This window comes from Rhinatrema bivittatum, chromosome 6 (assembly GCF_901001135.1).
Source record: "Rhinatrema bivittatum chromosome 6, aRhiBiv1.1, whole genome shotgun sequence".
NCBI classification, from domain to species: domain Eukaryota; kingdom Metazoa; phylum Chordata; class Amphibia; order Gymnophiona; family Rhinatrematidae; genus Rhinatrema; species Rhinatrema bivittatum.
Window position 1 is genome coordinate 12,579,005 of NC_042620.1, and position 12,246 is coordinate 12,591,250.

A 12,246-nucleotide genomic window follows, 5' to 3' on the forward strand; every position below is an offset into this window, starting at 1 on the left:
GTGGTAACAATGAAGTGATTTAGGCCAGGCTTGGTGCATAAGCAGAAGTATCATCAGTATGAAAGAGGACATAATATTGCCTCTGTATATACTCTGGTGATTCCTATCTTTGAAACAGTGTGCTGAGTTCTAGAGACCACGTCTACAAAAGGCCAATGCAAAAGTGGAGATGATTCAAACCAGGACCACCAAAATGGTGAATGGTCTGCACTATAAACTTGAAAAGACTTGAGGAGCTAAGGATATGTACTCTAGGACTGATTTATGTTTTATTTTATAATCTGCTTAGGGGCATGCACATGGTTTTAGCAGAATAAAAGTTATTTTGAATGAAAGAAAGAAGGGAAAGAGGAGATATGATACAAATATCCTAATATCTAGGTGGCTTCAATATAAAACTGAAGGTTAGCATTTTTTATAGAATGAGAAGCTCAAGGACAAAAGGATTATCATATTTAGGCATGGGAAAAGAGGGTGCTGGGTGTGAATTAAAGATCTTGTGTGCTCATCTGTTGAAGATGGTGGGACTAGAGAAAGAAGACATCTAATTTGATAAGTAGATAGATCTTACAAGCAGTTACACTTTGTGACTTGTAGCTGGTATATATTCTTAGTGTGGACAGGAATAACTAGTTAGTCTTTGTTTTCCACCATCTATTATGCTACTGTACGAATCAAAAAGGAGAAAGGTGTAAAAGGAATTTGAGAAAATACTTTTTTAATTGAGTGTGGGGACAATGGGAACTGACTTCTAGTGCACAGGTGGTAGGAGTCAAAACCATGCAAAAAGTAGAACAGATACAAAAGAACCTTAGTAGTAAGGGAAGGGAGATCAGTGATCATGTAAGGTCTGTTGCAGTACAGGAGGCAGATTGACCAAGTGATTCTTATACGTTAACATTTTTCTGTTTTCTTTATAACCTTTTTACACCAACAGTTGAGATTTTGTCACTTTTGCTGCTTGAGCAGCAAGCAAATGTCTTTTCCTTATCATCCTGCTAGACCTGTCCAGACGTGGATTTATGCCACCCTGCCAACAGATGGAGACATGATCTCATCCTTTTACTTACATCGTAACTGGTATAAGGATATGTGCAGCCAAGGCACTTGACAATATCAAAATATGACTTATTCCTCTGGGAAGACTGATAAGCTGTTTGATTTTGTTCAGTGGATCTCTCAAAGGAGAAGTAGCTTCAAAGGCGTTCTCAGCATATTTGCTGTGAAGGGCTTACAAGTTTGAGAAGCATTTTGTGCTCGTTTATCAAGGTTCAGACTTCCTCTTGGGAAGAGTCTATACTGATTGCTCGGAGTATATGTGGATGGCAGCCACTTTTTCTTCCTTACATTTTCTTCCTTACATTTTCTTCCTTATATTCATTCAATAAACATTGCAACTTAGATGTGCAAGCCAGTAGAGATGCTGCATTTGGGGTAGTCGTTCTCAAGGCAGCTCTGTTTTCTTCGTGCCCACAATAAAATTGGCTTTGGTACTTCCCACGCATAAGGACCTGGAAATGGGAACAAGTGAGGTGATCAAAGTTGCTGATGACACAAAATTATTCAAAGTTGTCAAATTGCTAGAGGATTGTGAGAAATTGCAAAATTGGGAGACTGGGCATGCAAATGGAAAATGAAATTTAATGTGGACAAGTGCAAAGTGAAGCATTTAGGGAAGAGTAAGCCAAATTATAGCTGCATAATGCAAGATTCCACATTAGGAGTCCCCTCGCAGGAAGAGGATCTAAGTGTCACCACATCTCAAAGAAGATATAGCAGAATTAGAAAAGTTACAGAGAAGGGCAACCAAAATGATGAAAGGGATAAAACTATTCCCCTATGAAGAAAGGCTAAAGAGGTTATGATTCTTCAGCTTGGAGAAGACAGCTGAGGGGGGAATATGATTGAGGTCTATAAAATGAGTGGAATGGAATGAGTAAATGTTAATCAGTTGTTTACTCTTTTGAAAAGTACAAAGACAAAGAACTTACTAGGCAATACATTAAAAACTAATAAGAGAAAATATTTTTTTACTCAACACATAATTAAGCTCTGCAATTCGTTGCCTGAGGATGTGGTGAAAGCTACATTTAAAATAGGTTTGCATTTAAAAAGGTTTGGACAAGTTCCTGGAGGAAAAATCCATAAACCATTATTAAGGTAGAATTGCAGAAATCTACTGCTTATTCTTGGGATAAGCAGCTTGGAATCTACCTGCCCTTGGTATCCTGCCAGGTACTTGTGACCTGGCTTTGGCCACTGTTGGAAACAGGTTACTGGGCTCAATGGACCTTTGGTCTCACCCAGTATGACAAGTCATATGTTCCTATGAACTAATTTAGTAAGATGATGAGGAAGGAGAACTTTAGTATTACCTTTTAGTTTCCTTTTCTTGAATCCTCATAGACGAGTCCACAACCCTCCTATGAAGTCTACAGGTATGATGTGCTTGTCCTTGGATGAGATCCCTCTGGTCTCCCAGAAGATTTACAGTCTCTGTAAATTATGAATCCATTAATATTTGTATTTATTGCCTAGGCTCCCTTCTCTTTTTAGATACCATTTAAAGGCATTCTTCATAGAATAATTAGTGTTCTTTTATTATTAGGAACTTGTCACTTATATCAAATACTGCAGTAAATATGATAAAGTGCTCTTATGATGAAAGCACTACAAAGGGAGAATAAAAAGCAAGCTAAAATCTTTTCCATTTCCCTAAGTCTACTTTAATAATGGTTTTCTTAGCATTCAGACAGTTTAATTCACACCAGTGGATTATGCACTTCTACCAGCAGATGGAAAAAAGCTGATGTCACAATATATATATATATATATATATATATATATATCTGCACCTACATCAGCCCGCCACTATTCTCCATCTCCAGCAGATAGTGGACATGCATCTCCTTACTGGGGATTGCCTTAAAAAATAATAAATAATAGAAAATGAAAGGAGAAAAGAAGAAGGAAATTAATTCGTCCTGCTCTCCTTTGGATATCCCTTACGGTCCCTGCATCAGTTGTTTTCCTGAGGTGATTTCTGCGGATTCCTCCCTCAGACGAGTGCCTCGGTCCAGTATCTTGTTTTCCGGTGTAGACTTAGCTATAAAGAAACAGCTGAGAGGCTAGCAGGTGCAGGAAGCTGAGCGCGGCGGTGAAGGCCTTTTCCCTTTTCCCCCCACAGCCAGAGACCGACTTAATACTTGGCCAGGGCTGGCTGAGCTCAGTTAAGGAGTTTAAAAAAAAAAAAAGTGAGAGTTTCCATTCCTCTTCTGGTCTCCGAGCCTTGGCGTGCCAATGCGACGTCCATTCCCACCTTCAAGGAAATGGTCGAATCGTGGCAGCTTGGCAGGTTGAGCAGACTTTTGGCTAGGCCCCGCTCTCAGGCTTTGCTTAGACGCTACATGGTAGGCTGCGGCGGCATAACGCAAAAGTCTGTTGCAAAACAGTGTCCAGTTCACACTTGTGCATCCGGGTGTGCGCTTAGGTGTGTGCTTAGGTGGAAGCTCCGTTGGGCACCTACCTTGACCACATGTTGTGCACCTATATTTTGGATACTTATTGGACAGGCCTTGTGTTTGGGCACCCTATCCACACTTGTTTGTGCTGGAGCATAGCTGGACGCACAATGGTCAGATGCTTTGGGAACATGCTGCTAGCTTGACACATTCAGGCATCTCAGCTTGGCATTCCCCCATATTTTGTGTCAGCACAGCTTGGAGGCTCAGGGAGAGTTTTCTCTGGCTACTTTTGCGGAGCCTGCCCTTCCCAGCATGATCCAGAAATGGGAGCAGAGGGGGGGACCTGTCGGAGGTTTCACCTGGTTTTGGGGCTCCCATAAGTGAATCATCAGTGGGGGAAGGCTTCTCTGTAGGTGCAGGATATGGATTGTGGCGGCATTTGTGCGCTTTTCTACACGCAGGTCTGCCGTGAAACAGCTTGGCAGGTTGAGCAGTTGTTTGGCTAGGCCTTGCTCATAAGTTCTGCTCAGTCGTGGTAGGCCTAAGAATTCAGGATCGCAAACTGCAGGGCCCTGCACACCTGGTGCCACATTTAAGCTTGGGAGTATGCCTAAACCTGCTGCAGGTCATGCTGATAGGGACCCAGGTAGCACAGATGGCGAAGGCAGCCCTTACTCCCTGGAGGATGTGAAATTCCTCTGGAGTTGGAGTTGTACAGCACAATGTTGCATTTCTTTCTTAGAGATGAGTTCCTGGCTCAGATCACCCAGGTACTGAAGATGCTGGAGGTGCCAGGTGCTGAAGCCAAACAAATCCATTTAGATTCCTTACTTAAAGCATTATGGATAATATTCAATAATTGATCTTGAATGGGGCACCTCGGAAGCTAATATTAGAAGGGGTCGAGCCTTGCTAACGCTGTACCCCCTGGATCTGGCAGAGAGAGAGAGCAGTTGTGCTTTCTGAAAGTGGATGCACTGGTGTTTGCCGTCACCAAGCAAGCAACTATCCCTGTGGAAGAGGGAGCAGCTTGAAGAAGGCGCAGGAAAGGAGAATTGAGGCTATCCTCAAAGCCTTGAGGTGGGGCAATGAATTGCAGATGGCCTCTTGCTCTCTCTCAGGAAGTAGATGAATCTGGTTTGAAATCAGGGAAGTGCCCTACGGCTCTCCACCCTAGATGAGCCCGATCTAGTCTGATCTCAGAAGCTAAGCAGGGTTGAGCGTCAGCTGTGGCTGAAGAATTGGTGCTGAGACAATCCAAAGCCTAATCTTATGAAATGGCCTTTTGAGGATCACTCTGATTTGGGAGTCAGAAAAAAATATGACCAATAAGTGGGGTGAGTCACAGGTTCCTCAATTACCAGACGATTAAAAGCAGGTGCCTTGCTCAATCGGCACAATATGTCATGCTAGGGGTTTTCAAACTTTCGACTCTACAGAGGAACGACTTCTCATAGGGCTCGACCTTTAGGTAGGTCTCAGTCCATCATCCCAGGCAGCCCAGACGGAGCATGGGCTCAAGCAGCTGTGGCCCCCGAACCCCTCAATGAGCGTGTGCCAACCCACCCTCGGGAACAGGAGATAAGTGGTCGCCTTCCAGGAGGGAAGGGTTAGGCCGGCCATCATAGTTGGTGATTCGATTATTAGAAATGTAGATAGCAGGGTGGCTGGTGGACGTGAGGACTGCCTGGTGCAAAGGTGGCAGACCTCACGCGTCACCTAGAGAGGATTATAGACAGTGCTGGGGAGGAGCCGGCTGTCGTGGTACATGTGGGCACCAACAACATAGGAAAATGTGGGAGAGAGGTTCTGGAAGCCAAATTTAGGATTTTAGGTAGGAAGCTGAAATCCAGAACCTCCAGGGTGGCATTCTCTGAAATGCTTTCTGTTCCACGTGCAGGTCCCCAGAGGCAGGCAGAGCTCCAGAGTTTCAATGCGTGGATGAGACGATGGTGCAGGGAAGAGGGATTCAGCTTTGTAAGGAACTGGGGAAACTTTTGGGGAAAGGGGAGACTTTTCCAAAAGGATGGGCTCCACCTTAACCAGAGTGGAATCAAGTTGCTGGCACTAACTTTCAAAAAGGAGATAGAGCAGCTTTTAAACTAGAACAAGGGGGAAAGCCAACAGTCACTCAGCAGTGCATGATTTGGAGAAATGTATTCTAAGGATACTAATGAAACAGGAGAGTTAGGGCATCCCAACAGAGAGGTTCCATTAAAAGCAAACATAGTCCATGTGCCTATATGTAAAAAAATCACCGAGGCTAATGATTTCTGAATTATCCCTAATAACTGAAAAGCAGGTTGTTAATACAAACAAAAAACACACTTTGAAATGTCTGTATGCCAATGCCAGAGTCTAAGAAGTAAAATGGGAGAGTTAGTGTGTAGCAGCAAATGATGAGATTAACATAATTGGCATCACAGAGACTTGGTGGAAGGAGGATAACCAATGGGACAGTGCTATATCAGCGTACAAATTATATCTCAATGATAGGAAGGATCAACTTGGGGGTGTGGTACTTTATGTCCGGGAGGGTATAGAGTCCAACAGGATAAAGATCATACAAGAGACTAAATGCTCAGCAGAATCTATATGGGTAGAAATCCCATGTGTGTTGGGTAAGAGTATAGTGATAGGAGTATACTTCCGTCGTCCTGGACAAAATGGTCAGACAGATGATGAAATGCTAAGAGAAATCAGGGAAGCTATCCAATTTGGCTGTGCAATAATAATGGGAGATTTCAATTATCTAAGGAACAATAGTGCAAGTACAAATCTGAGTTCCATCAACTATTTCAAATAATATATTGTAGGGATGTGAATCGTTTTAGGACGATTAAAATTATCGTCCGATAATTTTAATATCGTCTTAAACCGTTATGGAACACAATACAATACAGATTCTAACGATTTATCGTTATAAATCGTTAGAATCGTGAGCCGGCACACTAAAACCCCCTAAAACCCACCCCCGACCCTTTAAATTAAATCCCCCACCCTCCCGAACCCCCCCCCAATAACTTAAATAACCTGCGGGTCCAGCGGCGGTCCGGAACGGCAGCGGTCCGGAACGGGCTCCTGCTCCTGAATCTTGTCGTCTTCAGCCGGCGCCATTTCCAAAATGGCGCCGAAAAATGGCGGCGGCCATAGACGAAAAAGATTGGACGGCAGGAGGTCCTTCCGGACCCCCGCTGGACTTTTGGCAAGTCTCGTGGGGGTCAGGAGGCCCCCCACAAGCTGGCCAAAAGTTCCTGGAGGTCCAGCGGGGGTCAGGGAGCGATTTCCCGCCGCGAATCGTTTTCGTACGGAAAATGGCGCCGGCAGGAGATCGACTGCAGGAGGTCGTTCAGCGAGGGCGCCTCGCTGAACGACCTCCTGCAGTCGATCTCCTGCCGGCGCCATTTTCCGTACGAAAACGATTCGCGGCGGGAAATCGCTCCCTGACCCCCGCTGGACCTCCAGGAACTTTTGGCCAGCTTGTGGGGGGCCTCCTGACCCCCACGAGACTTGCCAAAAGTCCAGCGGGGGTCCGGAAGGACCTCCTGCCGTCCAATCTTTTTCGTCTATGGCCGCCGCCATTTTTCGGCGCCATTTTGGAAAATGGCGCCGGCTGAAGACGACAAGATTCAGGAGCAGGAGCCCGTTCCGGACCGCTGCCGTTCCGGACCGCCGCTGGACCCGCAGGTTATTTAAGTTATTTGGGGGGGGTTCGGGAGGGTGGGGGATTTAATTTAAAGGGTCGGGGGTGGGTTTTAGGGGGTTTTAATGTGCCGGTTTTTCGATTTTTCGATTTTTAACGACCCGCAGGTTATTTAAGTTATTTGGGGGGGGTTCGGGAGGGTGGGGGATTTAATTTAAAGGGTCGGGGTGGGTTTTAGGGGGTTTTAATGTGCCGGTTTTTTCGATTTTTAACGATTTTTCACGATTTTTCACGATATTTTACCCCCCCAAACGGCAACAATACGATTCCCTCCCCCTCCCAGCCGAAATCGATCGTTAAGACGATCGAGGACACGATTCACATCCCTAATATATTGTTTATTTCAAAGTGTAAAACTGGCAACTCCACCAATAACAACAATGGTTTATCAAAGTCCCCCAACACGGTCCCGTGTTTCGCTGTGGCTGCATCGGGAGGGACCAGGAATTTCAATAGAATCTGCAAAAGATATATACATAAATAGTGGAACAGAAAGGGGGGTTGGCTACTATATTTCAAACAATAAAGTAAACACATACCTTTCATACCAGTCAATGGAGCGTGAACACCCTCATTTGTGACAGACATTTAAAGATGAAGAAAGGCGCGAAACGGGAATCCATCGCGAGAGTCAGGTTAACCAATCACAACAGAGCACTCACTCAACCAAACAGATGCCATTCAATCTCTTTATTCAAACCTTTCGGGCTAACAATATCAAGGGTATATATATCCATCTCTGTTCTCTTCGACCCAGCATTTCGGTAAAGTCATCCCCCCGGGGTGGGCGGGCGACTACCTCTAATACAGAGAAGAAGAGATCAGAGATGGAGTGACCGCTGTGAGACCAATGGGCTACCAAGGGTTCATCCAATCTTTGATGCCGAATATTGGAGCAGTGCTCGATCATCCTTGTTTTCACCATCCTGATGGTCTTACCTACATACAGAAGGGGGCAGGGGCATTGCACTATATACACGACACCTTTAGTAGTACAGTCAGAGTTAAAACGTAATCGAAAAATGCGTCCAGTCCCAGGATATTTAAATGATGAAACTGTGTCCGTATGGCTACACATAGTACAGTGCCCACAGGGTCTATGCGTACCTCCCAAACTTGGCACTTGCACAATACTGGGAAACACTGTATGAACCAGCTGATCACGAAAATTCCTACCCCTCCGAAAAGTAAACCGCAGGGGACCGTGAAAAAGATTTGATAATGATAACACGTGCCAATGTCTCCGGATCATATTGGCTATTGATTTACTCAAAATAGAAAATGGGAGAATACAATTATTATATCCCATGTCCGACCTCGAAGGGGGAAGAAAAAGCCAGTCCCGATTGGTATATAAGGCACGTTTAAACGCTCTCTTGAACACTCGTAACGGATAGCCTCTTTCTATAAACCGAGTAGTCATGAGCTGAGCTTGATTCAAAAAGTCAAATCGAGATGAACACAACCGGCAGAGTCTTAAAAACTGGCCTGTTGGAATGTTGTCTCGTAAGGCCTTTGGATGACAGCTGTTATACGACAACAGCGTATTTCGGTCTGTGTTTTTTCGAAAACGTGTAGTTACAAACTTATCCCCTTCCACTGAAATTGAAATATGCAAAAAAGCGATTTGGGTTGGGTGAATACAGAAATTAAATTGCAAATGACTGCTCAGTGCATTTAACCAATCTATAAACATATAGAATTGTAGATCAGTGCCCACCCAAATAATAAATACATCGTCAATGAAACGTAACCATAGATGTATAAAAGGATACCACTCAGAGGAATAAACAAAAGATGATTCAAAATGATCCATGTATAAGCAAGCCAAACTGGGGGCCATAGTGGCCCCCATGGCTGTGCCTTTTATTTGTTGGTAGTAGGTCTCATCAAACCGAAAAAATTTTTTTGTGATAGCTAATTCCGATAATTGTACCAAAAAAGATGTAGAGACTCGATGGGGAACCAGACGCGAGTTCAAAACGTCCTCTATGACTCGCAAAGCAGCATCCTGGGGGATGTTCGAGTACAACGAAACCACATCCAGGGTGACAAAGTAAAAATTCCCAGTGGGCACCACTAAATCAGACAAAATAGAGATTAAGTGAGAAGAGTCTCTTACGTATGACCGAATCTGGGGTACAAAGGGTTTTAAAAAAACATCGACAAATTTCGACAAAGGCTCTAATAAAGAGCCGATTCCGGAGACAATCGGACGGCCTGGTGGTCGAATGAGTGTTTTGTGGATTTTAGGAAGGGTATAAAAAACTGGCGTAGTGGGGGAGGAAGTAATCAAAAACGTGGCCTCTCTATTCGTGATCATTTTACAGTCAACTGCCTGTTGAACCAACTGTTTGATATCCTTCATAAGTGATTCTGTTGGGTCCTCCGGCAACGGTATATAGAATGAAGCATCGCTCAGCTGTCGCAATGCCTCAGCCTCATATTCAGCCCTGTCCAAGACCACAATCCCTCCACCTTTATCGGCGGGTTTAATTACAATAGAGTCATCATTAGCCAAATGTCTAATAGCTACTTCCTCTTGTTTAGACAAATTATAGCGTACATACTGTCTCCTAGAGGTTAAAATATGAACATCCGTTCAAAAGCACCTAATAACAGGTCTATGGGGCCGGGGGGAATCCACCGGGATTTATTGAAGACTACAGAAACGTCTTGTGAAGGTGGAGAGTCAGCAAAGAACAGTTTAAGTTTAAGCAGTCTAAAAAAACGATGTAAATGGACATGTAAATCAAATGCATCACATTTTACCATAGGTACAAATGACAGTCCCTTGTGTAATGCCCCCAATTCAACGTCAGTTAAAGGACAGGATGATAAGTTGAACACAGTCTCAGAATTTACTGCCAAGGATCTGCTTGTAGGCGAGTTGCTCGGGTGGTTCTCTGAATAGTTTCTGCTGCTGTTGTTGCCACCCGAGACCGCGTATTGCGGTTCTCGGGGCGCGTGGCCCAAGTCCAAAAAAGAGGCAGCAATAGAGGAATATCGTGAAGAGGCAGGTGCTAGTATCATCTCGTCCTTTAACTGACGTTGAATTGGGGGCATTACACAAGGGACTGTCATTTGTACCTATGGTAAAATGTGATGCATTTGATTTACATGTCCATTTACATCGTTTTTTTAGACTGCTTAAACTTAAACTGTTCTTTGCTGACTCTCCACCTTCACAAGACGTTTCTGTAGTCTTCAATAAGTCCCGGTGGATTCCCCCCGGCCCCATAGACCTGTTATTAGGTGCTTTTGAACTCCTGGTATGTGCGGATGTTCATACTTTAACCTCTAGGAGACAGTATGTACGCTATAATTTGTCTAAACAAGAGGAAGTAGCTATTAGACATTTGGCTAATGATGACTCTGTTGTAATTAAACCCGCCGATAAAGGTGGCGGGATTGTGGTCTTGGACAGGGCTGAATATGAGGCTGAGGCATTGCGACAGCTGAGCGATGCTTCATTCTATATACCGTTGCCGGAGGACCCAACAGAATCACTTATGAAGGATATCAAACAGTTGGTTCAACAGGCAGTTGACTGTAAAATGATCACGAATAGAGAGGCCACGTTTTTGATTACTTCCTCCCCCACTACGCCAGTTTTTTATACCCTTCCTAAAATCCACAAAACACTCATTCGACCACCAGGCCGTCCGATTGTCTCCGGAATCGGCTCTTTATTAGAGCCTTTGTCAAAATTTGTCGGTTTTTTTAAAACCCTTTGTACCCCAGATTCGGTCATACGTAAGAGACTCTTCTCACTTAATCTCTATTTTGCCTAATTTAGTGGTGCCCACTGGGAATTTTTACTTTGTCACCCTGGATGTGGTTTCGTTGTACTCGAACATCCCCCAGGATGCTGCTTTGCGAGTCATAGAGGACGTTTTGAACTCGCGTCCGGTTCCCCATCGAGTCTCTACATCTTTTTTGGTACAATTATCGGAATTAGCTCTCACAAAAAAAAATTTTCAGTTTGAGACCTACTACCAACAAATAAAAGGCACAGCCATGGGGGCCAATATGGCCCCCAGTTTGGCTTGCTTATACATGGATCATTTTGAATCATCTTTTGTTTATTCCTCTGAGTGGTATCCTTTTATACATCTATGGTTACGTTTCATTGACTATGTATTTATTATTTGGGTGGGCACTGATCTACAATTCTATATGTTTATAGATTGGTTAAATGCACTGAGCAGTCATTTGCAATTTAATTTCTGTATTCACCCAACCCAAATCGCTTTTTTGGATATTTCAGTGGAAGGGGATAAGTTTGTAACTATGCTTTTTCGAAAAAACACGGACCGAAATACGCTGTTGTCGTATAACAGCTGTCATCCAAAGGCCTTACGAGATAACATTCCAACCGGCCAGTTTTTAAGACTCCGCTGGTTGTGTTCATCTCGATTTGACTTTTTGAATCAAGCTCAGCTCATGACTACTCGGTTTATAGAAAGAGGCTATCCGTTACGAGTGATCAAGAGAGCGTTTAAACGTGCCTTATATACCAATCGGGACTGGCTTTTTCTTCCCCCTTCGAGGTCAGACGAGGGATATAATTATTGTATTCTCCCATTTTCTATTTTGAGTAAATCAATAGCCGCTATGATCCGGAGACATTGGCACGCGTTATCATTATCAAATCTTTTTCACGGTCCCCTGCGGTTTACTTTTCGGAGGGGTAGGAATTTTCGTGATCAGCTGGTTCATACAGTGTTTCCCTGTATTGTGCAAGTGCCAAGTTCGGGAGGGACGCATAGACCCTGTGGGCACTGTACTATGTGTAGCCATACGGACACAGTTTCATCATTTAAACATCCTGGGACTGGACGCATTTTTCGATTACGTTTTAACTCTGACTGTACTACTAAAGGTGTCGTGTATATAGTGCAATGCCCCTGCCCCCTCCTGTATGTAGGTAAGACCATTAGGATGGTGAAAACAAGGATGATCGAGCACTGCTCCAATATTCGACATCAAAGATTGGATGAACCCTTGGTAGCCCATTGGTCTCACAGCGGTCACTCCATCTCTGATCTCTTCTTCTCTGTATTAGAGGTAGTCGCC

The 12,246-nt window shown here is 44.1% G+C and overlaps 1 protein-coding gene across 5 annotated transcripts in view; it reads left to right on the forward strand.

Annotated features, from left to right (window-relative positions):
* USP37 (ubiquitin specific peptidase 37) overlaps positions 1 to 12,246 on the forward strand; it is a 539,331-nt gene that overhangs the window by 365,840 nt on the left and 161,245 nt on the right. The window lies entirely within an intron of this gene.